Raw genomic sequence first — 15,263 nt, 5'->3', positions numbered from 1 at the left:
CATTATTGTTAACGTTTTAAAACGCATCCCGTCAAAATCCCTCGGTAATTATGGTTTTTATGAAAAATTTTGAGTTTGACACATTTAATGTCATTTTGTCATTCACACATTGTAACATATCAATTAAACCATTGACTCAATCGCACTGACACTCGTCACCAACAATTGCCTTATTTCTCCTATTGTTTTAAAACTTGTCCCACCAAAATCCGCTGGTTTTCACTGTTTATAGGACATAATGTTGTAATTCAATATTTAGCCTCTGCAATATTTCAGGCACTTCTACTGGAATATTTTTAAAACTAATTGTTCTAACGATACGAAACTCGACAGTAACGTATGTTTTACTATTGTTAACGTTTTAAAACGCATCATGTCAAAATCCCTCGGTAAATACGGTTTTTATGAATAATTTTGAGTGTGACACATTTAATGTCATTTTGTCATTCACACATTGTAACATATTCATTAAACCATTGATTCAATCGCACTGACACTCGTCACCAACAATTGCCTTATTTCTCCTATTGTTTTAAAACTTGTCCCACTAAAATCCGCTGGTTTTCACTGTTTATAGGACATAATGTTGTTATTCAATATTTAGCCTCTGCAATATTTCAGTCACTTCAACTTGAATATTTTTTAAACTAATTATTCTAACGCTACGAAACTCGATACTAACGTATGTTTTATTATTGTTAACGTTTTAAAACGCATCCCGTCAAAATCCCTCGGTAATTATGGTTTTTATGAATAATTTTGAGTGTGACACATTTAATGTCATTTTGTCATTCACACATTGTAACATATTAATTAAACCATTGATTCAATCGCACTGACACTCGTCACCAACAATTGCCTTATTTCTCCTATCGTTTTAAAACCTGTCCCATCAAAATCCGATGCTTCTAACGGTTTATGAGATATAATGTGTATATTGGAAATTCATCCCTTGCAATATATCAGGCACTTGAAATGGGATATTTTTGAAATTACTAACTCTAGGGCTATGAAACTCTACACTTATGAATGCTTCAATATTATCTACGATTATAAATGTCTCCCAACATAATCCCTCGGTAATTAAGATTTTTATAAATAATTTTGTGTATGGCAATTGAAATTGCATTTTGTCAGCTCCTGGGCTTCACATATTTTTTAAAGCTATTAAATCCGTCGCACTGAAATTCGTCACGAATAATTGCCTTCATTTTCCTGTCGTTTTAAAAGTAGCCCCATGGAAATCCGCTGGTTTTTACGGTTTATAGGACATAATGTTGATATTGAAAGTTGAGGTTTAGCAAACGGTCAGGCACAAAATAGGATATTATTGATACTATTAACTCTAAGGCTATGAAACTCCACACTAACGTATGTTTTAATTTTAAGAACGTTTTAAAACGTCTCCCGTCAAAATCCCTCGGTAATTATGGTTTTTATGAATAATTTTGAATATCACAATTGGAATTTCATTTACTCAGCCACACAAATGTCTGCCGTTCCCTTATCAAAAATATGTTTTTTCACGGATTAACACCAGTTCACTTTTAAAACGAAGGAAGATTTAATGCACGTATTCCTGACGAGTTTCATTGCACGACTCATTACAATTTCATTTATATCACATATTATGTAATCTCCAAGCCCTGATGCCACAACTGCACATATCAACATTCCCCCAATCATCATTCTATTCCCAAACTATCCCCATAGACTAACGCTTCCATTGATACACTTCCTAAAACGCATACTCCAGTCAAGTTTTACAATTTCCGAACATCAAATACCAATGTTATTCTGCATAATGCCCCGACAATTAAGACTTGTTTTCAAATTGCAAACTTCACCTATCATGATATCTCTCCTTGGGTATCGATTTCCATCACATAACTTTTCAAATGCTAAGAAAGGTAAACCACTTATTCCTGATCTGTTTAATTGCATAAAACAAACTAATTTCCATAATGACACAGTTTGTGTACTCTCGAAGCGTTGACAACATAACAGCTCATTCCAACATTTAACCATGAAAATTATATTTCCCTAACGACGCCCAGCCTTTAACTAATAACATGATCAGTAATTTATCGAAAGAATTAATGTATGAATTCACTGCATTACGGCCCACATTTCCCTATCGTTTGCCTTTCTTATCAGCAAACTCCTACACATCGGCCAACTTCAGCCTGAACAAACAAATGATGTATTGGTTGTATTTGCAATGCAACGACATAATTACCACATTCACATGAAAGTATGCACTTCCAATATCTTCGCGTTAACACATTTTCTCACTCACACGCAATAACGGATTTTTTTTCCGAATTTTTCCTCTGTCGCCTTCCAACACTTCACTTTGCGCCGCCTTTCTTCTACCATACATTTCACAAACACGGGGACAACATCGACACGGGGACTTCACTTGCACATTAGGGAACACTTGTCACAGTGTTTGCGACGAGTACCACTTCCAAATTGCGTTTTAATACCTAAAATTTTTACTCAAATTCCGTGAGGTTCTTGTGTGATGCAAGAATCCTAGCCGATAGTTCCGCAACTGCCACTAGGGCGCACCACCTCCCGAGACACGGTTCCGTGAAACGGCAGGCGATGAGTCCAGCATACGATACAATGTATTATACCATCCGATAATGCCACGTTTAACCAAGAAATGTAACTAATTCCACGTCAATGAGTGCTGCGCTGTCATTACCCGTACGCCTGTGTTGTTGATTCTCGTCTTGCCTCGTTGCCAAGGTAATGGCGTATTGTTGATCGAGCATCGAAATTTCGTGCTTTCGCGAAAACGTACCGTGGGATGGTTAGGGAGATGTACCGTTGAACATCGATGGTATGATAACAATCTTCAAACCTTATCTTTTCTGAAAATGACCGTTATTAATTACTTGGGTAGTTTAAACTATTTTTAATAATTCAATGAAAAACCCTCTGCACGCCATCTCCCAATGGACACCGGGAAGCGGAAGCCGATTTCCATGCCTTTAGAGTATGTAATCCCGCTGTGATAACCGAGGATCGAAGGAAAGTGTCGCGTGGCATGCAAATTAAAATTATTCCCAAACCTATTTCTCTCATTCACCACATATCGGAATCAACGAAACTCTCGCATTAGGGAATAAATTCCGAGGAAGTGATTGCAGTAATGACTGAAAATGGATTTTTCCCAAAGCCTTTCCTCTCCAACGCTACATTAATGTCACTCTTGAAACACGCGAATAAAATATGTAGAAAATATTTCACATAGTGACATTTCTTTCTCAAAAGAAATTTTCGCGGCATATTCCGGCTCTGCATTGCTCGCGGTAGGTGATTGAAAATATTTTTTTTAAACAAGTTGAAGAATAAAAGTAATGCCAACAGCACCCGGTATTCCCAGGCGGTCACCCGTCCAAGTACTATCCGGGCCCTACGTAGTTTAACTTCGGTGATCGAACGAGAACCGGTGAATTGTACGTGGTGTGGCCGTTGGCGAGTACATGACCGAATCCTCAAAAAGTTATCATGACTTGAGAATCGAAGGAAGATCTGGTTTCTTCGCGGTTGTATCTGCTTTTGTTTCTGTTGAATAGTTACCATTTCCAGACAACAGTCCCTTGATGCTTAAGCAATTCTCAATTCCGTTATATCTTTTGGTCCATCTTTGAAAATGTGTTTATGAAAAATGTCTTTCGTAACGGTGTGCTTGTTGGTGTAATGGCGATTCGTTTCAGCTTTAATCCATTGGTAAATGTCGCCTGTTGTTGTTTCGACTGTTTAATGATCGATGTAACGCAAGGGATGCATTTACTTCTTCAAAGAAATTTTCTGGCAAAAGATGATTATGTAATGCGTAACGAGGGAATTAATTTGAGAAAGATAATTCTTGTCGTTCCAATTTCTTCATCTACATTTTCCGGACTTGACGGTGTTATGCTCTTTGTTGGTTAAGCAATGTGTAAAAAATCGTTTTCACCATTCTTGGAACAAAATGTTTTTCCCTACATTCATACATTTTTCTTTATGTCATTTATCTATCTCCCAATGCCAACACACTGCCACGGAGACAGGAATTCGTGGTTTTACTCCGAGTTATATTACGGAATAGGAAATTATTATCCTTCCTCGCTTATCGCGCTTCACTCTTTTTCCCAATTGCGATTATGAGGTGGCATTACTGCCCCTGTGATGCGAACCGATTTCGTAACATTTACGTGGAGGAATGACGAACGATAGTGCGCCCCTTCAAAAAAACTGTCCGTTGGCAGGGAGCCGACCTCGATTCAAAGTTCTCCCCTACCGACAGTTGCTTACGTCACACGCTGCCGCTTCTCGGTCGGGGAGACGTACCTTCCCCCACCACCATTTCCGACCGTGGGAACAAGAGTCCCCTTCATGTTCCCATACAGGCGGGCGACTGGCATTTGCTTTCGTGAAACGTATGCCCGACGGAAATATTTCCAACCCTAAAATTTCACTTGCGCTATGGAAACACTTCATTGGACGTGTACACCGATCATTGATTGATAAATTCCTCGACATGACTATTGCGTGAAAGTAATGAAAGTGTACTGTTGACGAAGGAACGGTATACATTGAGCGTTTTTTCTTTTTTTCAAGTATTACACGTTATCTCGAAGCCTTGCAAAACCCTACTTCCATTAATGGCAGTCGATTACCTTTCCAACATTTTTAATGGTGCTATGCCATGAAAGTATGTGTTGCTGTCATTGGAGTGATTATCCTCGCCTGCAAGTCTTTCGATACGGCAGGTATTGAATGATGCCATGAATAGAAAACACTTACTCACTTTTTACGTCGACGGGAAACAAACGAAGGAGGCCATTGCGTCTTTTGAAAAATTCGCCCGTTGGAACTTCTTTTTTTCTTCCCGGCGTCCCCTGCCCCACTCGCTGCGTTTAGGTTCGTGGTGGGGGAACCCGTCCCCCACCACCCGGATCCAAGCGTGGGAACTACCCCACACACGGGTTCCCAGGAAAGTTGTCTTCGTTGACCCAAGAATTTCCCCACCCCCGGATTCTTTCCACGTGGCGGTACTTCGCACGAAGAGAGAGTGCGTTACAAAAAATTTGTGGACGAATAAAACTTTGAAACGGTATGGAGGGAAATGTTTATAACTGACTGCACGAAATGGATTACGTCGCACTGGTTTTTTCTGAAACAGTCTTCATCAATGAATTAGAGAATGAGGGATACAAATACATCTTCCACTAAGGACGCTGAATAATCTGATTCGCCAAGTAATACTTTCCAACTGCAACGAAAGAAAATGCTCGTGACGAGGGAGCATAATTTTAGACGATTCCGGCATTTAACGCGACTCCGGTGTGTATGGAAAAGGTGTTTGCGATATTCCGTGTCCACCACGGCTAAAAATTTATTTCAAAGTCACGGGGGACTGCATTGGGAATGATGCATCACATTTTAGAATTTTCTTTCATTCCCGTGATTTAATGAAGGGGAAAATAGGCGCTCTGGGATTTTCTCACCCGCGCGGTTACCCGAAGGAATGTTTCTTATTTCAGTAGCCGCCTTTCCGTCGGCCGATGTGCGCAGAGAAAGAGTCTGTGAATCGCCGGGAGAAGCACGCCGCACCATCTAGCGGCGGCGGCGGAACCATACTCGGACAGTTCGCAGCCAAGTGCGAAATAGGCGACCAGCTTGTTATTAGTTAATTTATGGTATATTAATACGAGACGCAGTCATTCACTAGTAACCGAAGAAGGGGAGAATATCAATAACATTCTCGCTTTTTCTGCATTTCCCTTGCAAACCATTCCTAATTAACATGCTGAAGTAACACAATGGCAAGAATGGTTTCCAATGCGGTGCACGAAAAAAAATTATGTTAGAATTATGGAGTTATGACTAAATTTATCAAAGTTTTCGGTTCACGAGGGACATCAAAATATTTGGTAGAAATCAGCAAAGGATTTGGGTAAAGTGTATGAAATTGGATTGCTATTTGTCAACTTACAGGCCACAGAATTTTTTTTCCCGTGTCTTATATGTCTTCGGGAGGCAATTTATATTAAGCAGACAACATTCCCCTATTAATAAAAATTAGCAGTACTTGCAAGAAGTGGCATTTTTGATAAGCGAATTCCATGATTTTCCACCGTTGGTTGCTATGTTACGTCGCACGTAACGTTGAAAGAATTAGCGATGCAAAGTTTCCATTATTTGCTGTACTCGCGTTACGTCTTGCATTGAAATGTTTATGTGTAGCAAACAGCCAACAGGAAACCAAATAACTTCGTTACTAAGGGTAACTATATCGTTCAGCGCTCAAGCGAAACTGCTCAATGTCACGAAAAGCTTTCCAAATAATTGAGTTATGCTTTGAAAATCATTGTGGAAGAGACGAGTGTGTTCATTAACATATACTCAAGGCAGAAGGCACGGAAATTTATTGCTACGGATTAAGTCGTTCCGTGCGTTTTAATACAGTGTAGAGAAATGTGGATTGCCTACTCATAAGATATTAATTAATCGGTTCTCTCCCTTTACTGACTAAATGTACGGCTATACTCCGAAACTCTGCGAACTTTTCTCGTGTACTGCGAATATGTACAACTATGGGAGTTCGGTTTAAGGATAAGTCGTTGACACTGGCAGACAGTGACGATATCACTTATTGAGAAGAGGAAGGATATTTGACGTATGTAGGGTGCAATCGAGGAAGGAAAGTAGACCTGACTACTCACGAGGAATAATTAATTCGCATAAGGAAATTCTTCGATCGCTCGCGAAAGGATGTAATTTCCGCTTCACTCCGATGGCAAAGAGACTGGAGAACGATTGTCATTCACCGTGGCATGCAAAAATGTAGTAAGAACTTACGGTACCGTTAGGGAAAATGTAAAATTGAATCGTGGACAACTGCGGGCAGCAACTCGGGCACGAAACATTTTCAGAGTAGGAAGGAACGGTGACAAACAGTTAAATCGCTCACTGCATTCGTCGCGGAATCGATATGCTAATGAAATGGTCCGGTATTTACGGCTAATCAATGAATCACTTCTAATCACCTAACCTAAGGTATAACCGAGCCGAGTTCTTTCCCCGCTTATCCGTGTTATCGCGACGAGCACCTACGTCCGAGATGTTCTCTGCCTCGCGGCCCCCTGCCCTGCACCCGCGATGCCGAGAATCGTCAGCCGCACGGAGTGTATTCCTGCCTGGAGTCGAAGCGGTCCGCTCCCTCCGAACGCCGAAATGAAATGCAAATCGCGGGCGGAGGAAAGACACCGCTTGACAGTCGTCACTTCACTGGCAGATGATCATTTACGAGGCGGTCGTGTTCCGATCATGTACGTTTAAACGATACTGTGTTTGATGAATGGATTATTTACATATATTCCGTGCTTCGCGTCGTTGGAATACAGTGCGGTGTTTCATTGTTGTAAATGACAACATTTGTTTTTCCGCATTTCACGACAATTGACCGCGGATGAGTCGATAAATCATTCATCGTGGCTAGCGTTCGCATACTTGCGCCGAGTCGCAATCCGGGATAGAAATCCCACCGAGAGACGATATTTCAAATTCCGCTCTGGACGTCCACGGCGAGCGACTGCGAAAAGGCCTCCCGCGCCATCTGTCGGCGGATTCTGAATTACTACTCGATCAGCGGTAGCTGTCGTGAGAAGACGACGCGAATAATTATTATCAGTTATAATTAGTCCATGTTTATCAGCGGTTACTCACATAACGCCGGTTATGTAGTGTTCTTTGTGACGCACAGCAAACGCGAGGAAATGAGTGAAAGTGTCTGTGTCGATGGATGTATAGGAAAAGTGAGTGAAATGCACGAGAATCAATAGTGTGATGAAAACAGCGATTCTGATAGCCGTGCAGGTGAATACTGTGATCCACAACCAGCGAGCCGAGTAAGTACGCTATTACTTATTTAAACACTTTTCACGCTCGTATTCGTTGACTGTGTTGTTCCTTGCGTTTCTCTTTCGTGTGGAAAAGTAAACTGTGTAGTGATTAATTCACTGTTTGACGATGATGACGGTTGATTGATCCCAACGTGTAATTGTGTATCCTAAGAAAACCGAAATTATTCGTGGCGTCCTTAATTGTTACAAGTTGAGTGAATCGTGGCTTAATTTAAAACTGTTTGCCTTTTCTGTGCTAAGGCGTTGATGGTTATCCCTTGCACTTTGTATGTTAGGCACTGTGCACTGTTTGAAATGTTGACGAAAGAGTGGAAGGAAGAATATTTTTCGCTAATTTCTTCCTTAGCAACGGATTGCTGGTTTCACATTAGTGAATACGGAATAATTAAATGGAAGTGTTTAGCGTGTTATATCGTCGTCCTTAAATTTGCATGAGTGAAGTGATTTTAATTGGCAGATCTTGATTAGTAATACGTGTCAATGCTAAGTCTAGCAAGTGCAATGAAAGAACAATTAACGATGTTGACGATTACACGTCCCATTCCTACCGTCAGGCGTCGTTGGTTATTCTTAACGTTCCTTTCGTGGGAATGTAATTCCTTTTGTGCTATTTCATTTTTTCTTGGCAGCGGAATAACGTAAATAATTAGGGCAGGGATATTGTAACGTAAATAATTTGGGCAGTTTTATGGTAAGCTGTGATAACTTAACATGTGATTTTAAAAGCGAACTGTTAGCATAACGGAGCCCAAGGAATGTTATCGGACGTAGTAGAGGAATTACTTTTCAAACGTCAAAGGCAAACTCACAAACATTTCCCATATTGTACTGCCTCTTTCAGTAATTCCTGATTGCTACATCATTTCCTTCGCCATACGAATGTTAACAGTGACATCCGTACTTGATATATTGGTTTGAAATCGCTTGGAAATCGTCGAAAACCACGTAAGACTCTGCATCATGCGGTACGTTTTGGTGGATATTTTGAGGTACAAGAGTACTCTATATTCCAATTATGCAAATGTTCACCACATTGCGCTTGAATCTTGGCTTAATTTACGATATTATATGCGACTTTAAGGCGGGGATTTGGTCGTTCGATGTGCCATTGTTGTGGAGAACATTAATAGTTCACGACAATTGACAATCGATGGTTCATTAGGTATGGCAAGGATTCGCATATTGCCGCTGCGTTGCGAATAATTATCCCAATTGCTTTCCCACGCGCGATTCCTAATTCCCAACAGCGATGCGCGCAGTGGACTGCTGGAGGTTCCCCCCGCACCATCTAGCGGCCGAATCTGTATTACCACTCGATCGCTCTTGCTGCGGCAGCTGTGGTGAGAAGACGTCGCGAGTAACTAATATCAGTGATAATTGTATAATGTTTATCAGCTGTAACTGACATAACGCCGGTTCTGTAGTGTTCTTTGTGACGCTTGGCAATCGTGAGGAAAGGATTGAAAGTGTCTGTGTCGCTGGATGCATAGGAAAAGTTAGTGAAATGTACGGGAATGAAGTGTGTTGACAACAGCGATTGTGATCTACAGCCGAAGAGCCGAGTAAGTACGCTGTTACTTATTTTTCCACTTTTTACATTCATAATCGTTGTCTGTGTTATTCCTTGGCTTTCTCTTTTGTGTAGAAAAGTGAACTGTGATGTGATTAATACACTGTTTGACGATGATGACGGTTGATTGATCCCAGCGTTTAATTGTGCATCGTAAGAAAACATAAATTACTCGTGGCGTCCTTAATTGTTTCAAGTTGAGTGAATCGTGGCATAATTTAAAAGTGTTTGCCTTTGAATGTGCTAAGACGTTGATGGTTTTCCCTTGCACTTTGTATCTTAGGCACTGTGCACTGTTTGAAATGTTGACGAAGGAGTTGAAGGAAGAACATTTTTCGCGAATTCCTTAGCAACGGATTGTTTGGTTTCACAAAATTTATTACGGAATATTTTAATGGAAGTGTTTACGGTGTTACATCGTGGTCGTATACTCTGTATGTGTGAAGTTATGTGCATTGGCAGATCCGGATTAATAATAAGTGTAATGCTATGTATTTGGACTGCTGTTATGAAAGCAGTCAGCGATGTCGAATAGTGCACACCGCATTTCCACTGTCAGCCGGCGTTGATTATTGTTAACGTGCCTTTCGTCCGAATATAATTCCTTGTGTGATATTTCATAACTTCTTCGCAGTGGAACTACATAATTAATTAGGGCAACGATAACATTCCATGGTAATGCTGTGTTAAGTTGACATGTGACTTGAAAAGCGTAGTGTTAGCATCACGGAGGCCAAAAGAATTTTATCGGATATGGAAAAGGAATTAATTGTAAAACGTCAAATCACAAACGTTTCCTCAGACTCGTGAAATTGGAGACCAGCAAAACGCCATTGTCATATGATTGAATGGAAACCGTGAAATGTTGTAAGTAGCGGCACTCATACGCAAGTTTATTTGTGATTTTGCAAAATTATGTTCATCGTTGGTTATCGGAAATGTGGGAACGCATTGTGCAAAGCGTCGAAGACTATTTTAAGTCCTCGACACTCATTTTCGCACACCGCATGTGTTATGATTTTCGGGAAAAAATGTAAACTGTGCTCTTTCAATGCGTTACTGATTGTTACGAGGTAACCGTAGGGGCTCGAAATTTCAAAAGGTTTCGCCATGGGTGATAATTACTCGATGTCATTACATCAAACTTTATAATCGCTGGTCTTTCCCGGGGAAGGGAATGAGAAATGTGATTGTTGACGTGCTAATTATCCTTAGCAACCGGGTGTTTGCTGGTTTCATTGCAGTTGTTTTCAATTGTTTGAACAAGTACTAACGCTGAAGTTGTTGCACCGATTTGCGTGTGGGAAGTGTACCACTACTAATTGCTTGCATTGAAAAATTCTTATTGTTGCGAATTAAGTATCGATAGTAAGTATCGTACGTTTGCGTTTCATTGTCTTTGATAGGCCGTCGAAATTGTGCTTCGTAGGACGTCGTGCGTTTAATGAGTAACTGTTACAATAAATCTGTAATGGAATTGATGTAATGAATCGTTCACGAAACAACTCCGCGATTAATGTATTTCTCGAATGCATCTGCAAGCTTTTTTTTCGTTTAACCGATTGCAGGCGTGCCATTACAACGTAAACGAGACATAATGAAAGAAAGAAATTGCGTCCTTCATGTTCCGGGAGCACAATTTTATCCATCGCATGACACGCAAGTTCGGACGACAGCATTTTGTTTTGCTTTTCTCCAGGCTCGACACCCCCGATACCGGCTGCCTAGTCAGTGTGCGTGTCGAGACTTGCAGGAACTCAATTCGTATGGGAGTGGAAGTGGTCCGCTAGTTTTGAACGCGAAAATAAAATGCGATACGCCGAGCGACGCTCGGTGGTCGGCAGTTAATAGCATTGCCCGGATTTAATTTCCTTCAGTCAAAATTAACATTCACCAACGATGAGAAATGTGCAGGTTTACAATGATGTGTTCATAGATTGAATTTATAAGTGGTTTTACGTGCGAAACGGACGCAAGCTTTGCGTCTTCGGACGAAAAGGCTATGTGCCATTGCTGTCATTAATAGTAATTGTTCGAGACAGTCAAGATCCGAGGACTCGACAGCGTATGCATTGGCATTGTTGACCTCGGTCGTAAACAATAGCCCGGGTGCGCTCTCCCTCGGGGGATCGAACGTTCAAACTTGTGTTTGCACGCGCCCGGCGAGGCAGGCACCGGACTGCGGAGTGGCCTCCGTCGCACCATCTAGCGGCAGCGCGTGTTACTTTTTGAGCACTCACGATGCAATACTTGTCCCGGGATGCGGATGACGAGATTAATTATTACATTGTTGCAAGTTTGTCAGTGACACCTGACATTACGTCGTTTGTATCTTCCACCTTTTGACGCAACACACGTGTAAGAAAAGGAATGATGAATGATCAATAGCCGATCCGGTTAATGAAGGGAATCGCACGTAGCAGGGTTTTAATTATTACGCTATGAATTAATTTTCGTTTCCAGAAAATCTTAAAGGAGAATACTAATCGTTGAAAGCATTTCACAAATTGACCTTCGTCTTCTTTTTTTAAAGAATTTTTCTCGGCATTTTCTGGCAATGCATAGCTCGTGGTAGCTGAGTTAAAATATTTTTTTAAGTTTAATAGTTGCCAGTTTCCCGCAGTAGTTGGATGTGCTTTAGTGTCTCTCAATTCCGTTATTTCATGTACTCGATATTTGAAAATGTGTTTCTGAAAAATGTCTGTAGCAACGGTGTGCTTGTTACTGTAATGGCGATTTCTTTCAGCTCCCATCGCTTAGTGAATGTCGCCTGTTGTTGTGTCAACTGTTTCATGATCGAAATTATTTTGGGTATGCATTTCATTTTAAAAATGGATTCGCAGGAAATGGAGCATTATGGAATGCAGACAGGAAAAGCAGTTCTCTCAAGGAATAATTTCGAGAAGTACATTGTTCGGCGTTACATTACTTTATGTAAATTTTCCGGGCTTGACTGTTTTAAGCGCGGTTTCTCTACGAATGACAACGAATGTATCAACCTAGGAACAGAAATATATTATCCAAGAGTGGTGAATAAAAAAGTTATATCGATCGTTCGTGGAACAATATAATTTTCGCTGTAATCACCGACGTTTCCTTCATGAGATGTCATTTACTATACTTACGGAATTTACTCGAGCGAAATGATTTTTTTCAGTATGTACGATGTAAGTAACTTACGTGTAGAATACGGAAGGAATGGTATGGGCCTAAGAAATGGCATGGACTGCACAAAGGCAGCGTTCTGCGCGATAAGGAAAAGTTAACTGGGAAAACTGAAGTGGCGTGTTTCAATCGTTTCACTTGAAGGAAGTGGGAGTACTGCCATTTCACGTAAAAGAAAATGCAATGCACATCCTTCAACGCATGCATGTGGTGAATAACTTGTAATTAGTTCTCATAAGGATAGGGGAAAAAAATAAAAAGTGATACCAACAGCACCCGGTGTTCCCAGGCGGTCACCCATCCAAGTACTATCCGGGCCCGACGTTGCTTAACTTCGGTGATCGGACGAGAACCGGTGTATTGATTCAAAATTTTTTTTTATTGTTCTTTTCCACAAAACATTACAGACAAAATTTTTTACATTTGAATTTAGACCTCTTTTTATGAACAAGACATAAAGGACATATGATACCACTAGGTTTGCAATAATCCAAAAAGCAAAATTTGATTTGAACGCCCGGCCGAACACAGCAAAACTCTCCCCTCACCAGCCGGACGTCGATCCACTAGGCTATCACTGCTCTTATGTTCGGGATAGTAAACCGAGCAACAAAACTTTTTACAAATTCACATATTACGAGGTTATAAAACAAAATCTACAAAAATCGTGAAAGATAAATTAACATATTCAGCTTTTAGCTCAAACAGTCACTCATTTAAAATATTTGTTTATTTTTTGCAGGATTTATAATACCCGCTGCGTTAAATGTTACGATTTTCATGAATGTTTTGACGTGATATAAGTTAACCATCATATCGTGAAAAGGAGAAAACCAATAACAGACAAAAAGAAGATATAAAAATTAGTAGGAAAATTGAGCGTAAAAAACACATCTTTGAAAGTCCTTGCTTGGGTTCGAACCTGCGTTTTCCCACAGGTCTTGGCAGTAGCCCGCGACACATCCCCTGGGCTAACTGGGCGCTTGAGGCAAACACTGTATTTTTAGTCTTAAAACTTCCTCTTACTTTTTCGTGTTCATTTGTTTTTAAATTGAGCTCGTAATAGGAACACACTATGATCATTAATACCAATAAAAGACACAAAGAAGATACAAAATTTAGAAAGGAAATTGAGCGGAAAAAACACATCTTTGAAAGTTCTTGCTTGGGTTCGAACCTGCGTTTTCCCACAGGTCTGGGCAGTAGCCCGCGACACATCCCCTGGGCTAACTGGGCGTATGAGGCAAACACTGTATTTTTAGTCTTAAAACTTCCTCTTACTTTTTCGTGTTCATTTATTTTTAAATTGAGCTCGTAATAGGAACACACTATGATCATTAATACCAATAAAAGACACAAAGAAGATACAAAATTTAGAAAGGAAATTGAGCGGAAAAAACACATCTTTGAAAGTTCTTCCTTGGGTTCGAACCTGCGTTTTCCCACAAATCTGGGCGGTAGCCCGCGACACATCCCCTGGGCTAACTGGGCGTATGAGGCAAACACTGTATTTTTAGTCTTAAAACTTCCTCTTACTTTTTCGTGTTCATTTGTTTTTAAATTGAACCCGTAATAAAAATACCTTACGGTCATTAACATCGAACATATAGATAAAACTCGATTTGCATTTTCTATTTTAAACATTAGTGCATAGTTGTATCTTATCAAAACACATTCTCGTTTCTTGCCTTTGCTTCGCCATTGTGATGTGTCAGCCTGCTTTGTTCCCGCTGCTCGGCATTCCTCGCACCGAAGTGGGTCACGTAACGGGTTTTCTCCGACTCTGAGGCTAAAAATAGCCCTCGGTGTCTCGTTGCTCTGGCCTCTGCAGCACGGGCTGCCAACCTTGGTGTGTAGAATCTCAGCTCTCGTCGATTCACCGGACTTCTTGCTCCCGTTTCCGCTCCCCCAGCAAGGCTGCATCTTTTGTCCTGTAATAAATTTTGAGAAAATGATATCAGTACAGCGTACTTTTCCTATTTCCCCCAACCCCCCCGAATTTATGTGTGATTTTCTGTCTTTCATTTCTGTTGTGCCTTGTGTTTTTTCGTTTTCTTTAGCTCTCTCTTTTCGGAATCAGTGTTTTGTTTAAGAAATGCTTTTTTAAGTGTTTCTGTTTCACTTTGTAGTTTTGTCATTCTATGTCCACTCCTCTGCCACAATCTTGACACTCCTGGTTCTTCTTCTTCTTCTGTTGTTTCTTCGTCAGTCTCCCTCCCCATGGTAAAAGTAAAACCTTTCGGCACGGGGAAAGAAGTCTTGGGAACGGTCCAACCCTCTTTCGTTTCGGCCTCTTCCTCCTTGTCTTCCTCGTCTTCTATAATTATTTCCTCGACCTCCATCTCAGCATTTGATGTGTTCGACAAATATTCGTCTATGTTCCTCTCTCCCTCTTCTGTGCCTCCTCCCGACCCTGTCGGCGACGTTGAATTTTTTCTTTTTCCTCGCCTTCCGCTGTTTCTTTTTCGTCTTCTTCGTGTTGTGTTGTTGTCCGACTCCATATTCTCTGCTTCCGGAGTAGCTCCTGCACCCTCTGTTTTTCCACTCCCCCCGGAAACTTCTTCGATGTCACTCTTGTCCACTTTCATCTCAGTCCCTTGTTG

General features: G+C 40.8%; 1 non-coding gene across 1 annotated transcript; it reads right to left on the bottom strand.

The window, feature by feature from the left end:
• Positions 1 to 3,372: 3,372 nt before the first annotated feature.
• Positions 3,373 to 3,491, bottom strand: LOC124173437. Its single transcript, XR_006868556.1, has one exon. It is a non-coding gene; the product is annotated as a 5S ribosomal RNA (ribosomal RNA).
• Between the last annotated feature and the right edge of the window lie 11,772 nt (positions 3,492 to 15,263).

This window comes from Ischnura elegans, unplaced genomic scaffold (assembly GCF_921293095.1).
Source record: "Ischnura elegans unplaced genomic scaffold, ioIscEleg1.1, whole genome shotgun sequence".
Classification (NCBI taxonomy): domain Eukaryota; kingdom Metazoa; phylum Arthropoda; class Insecta; order Odonata; family Coenagrionidae; genus Ischnura; species Ischnura elegans.
This window is presented reverse-complemented; position numbering and strand designations above follow the sequence as displayed.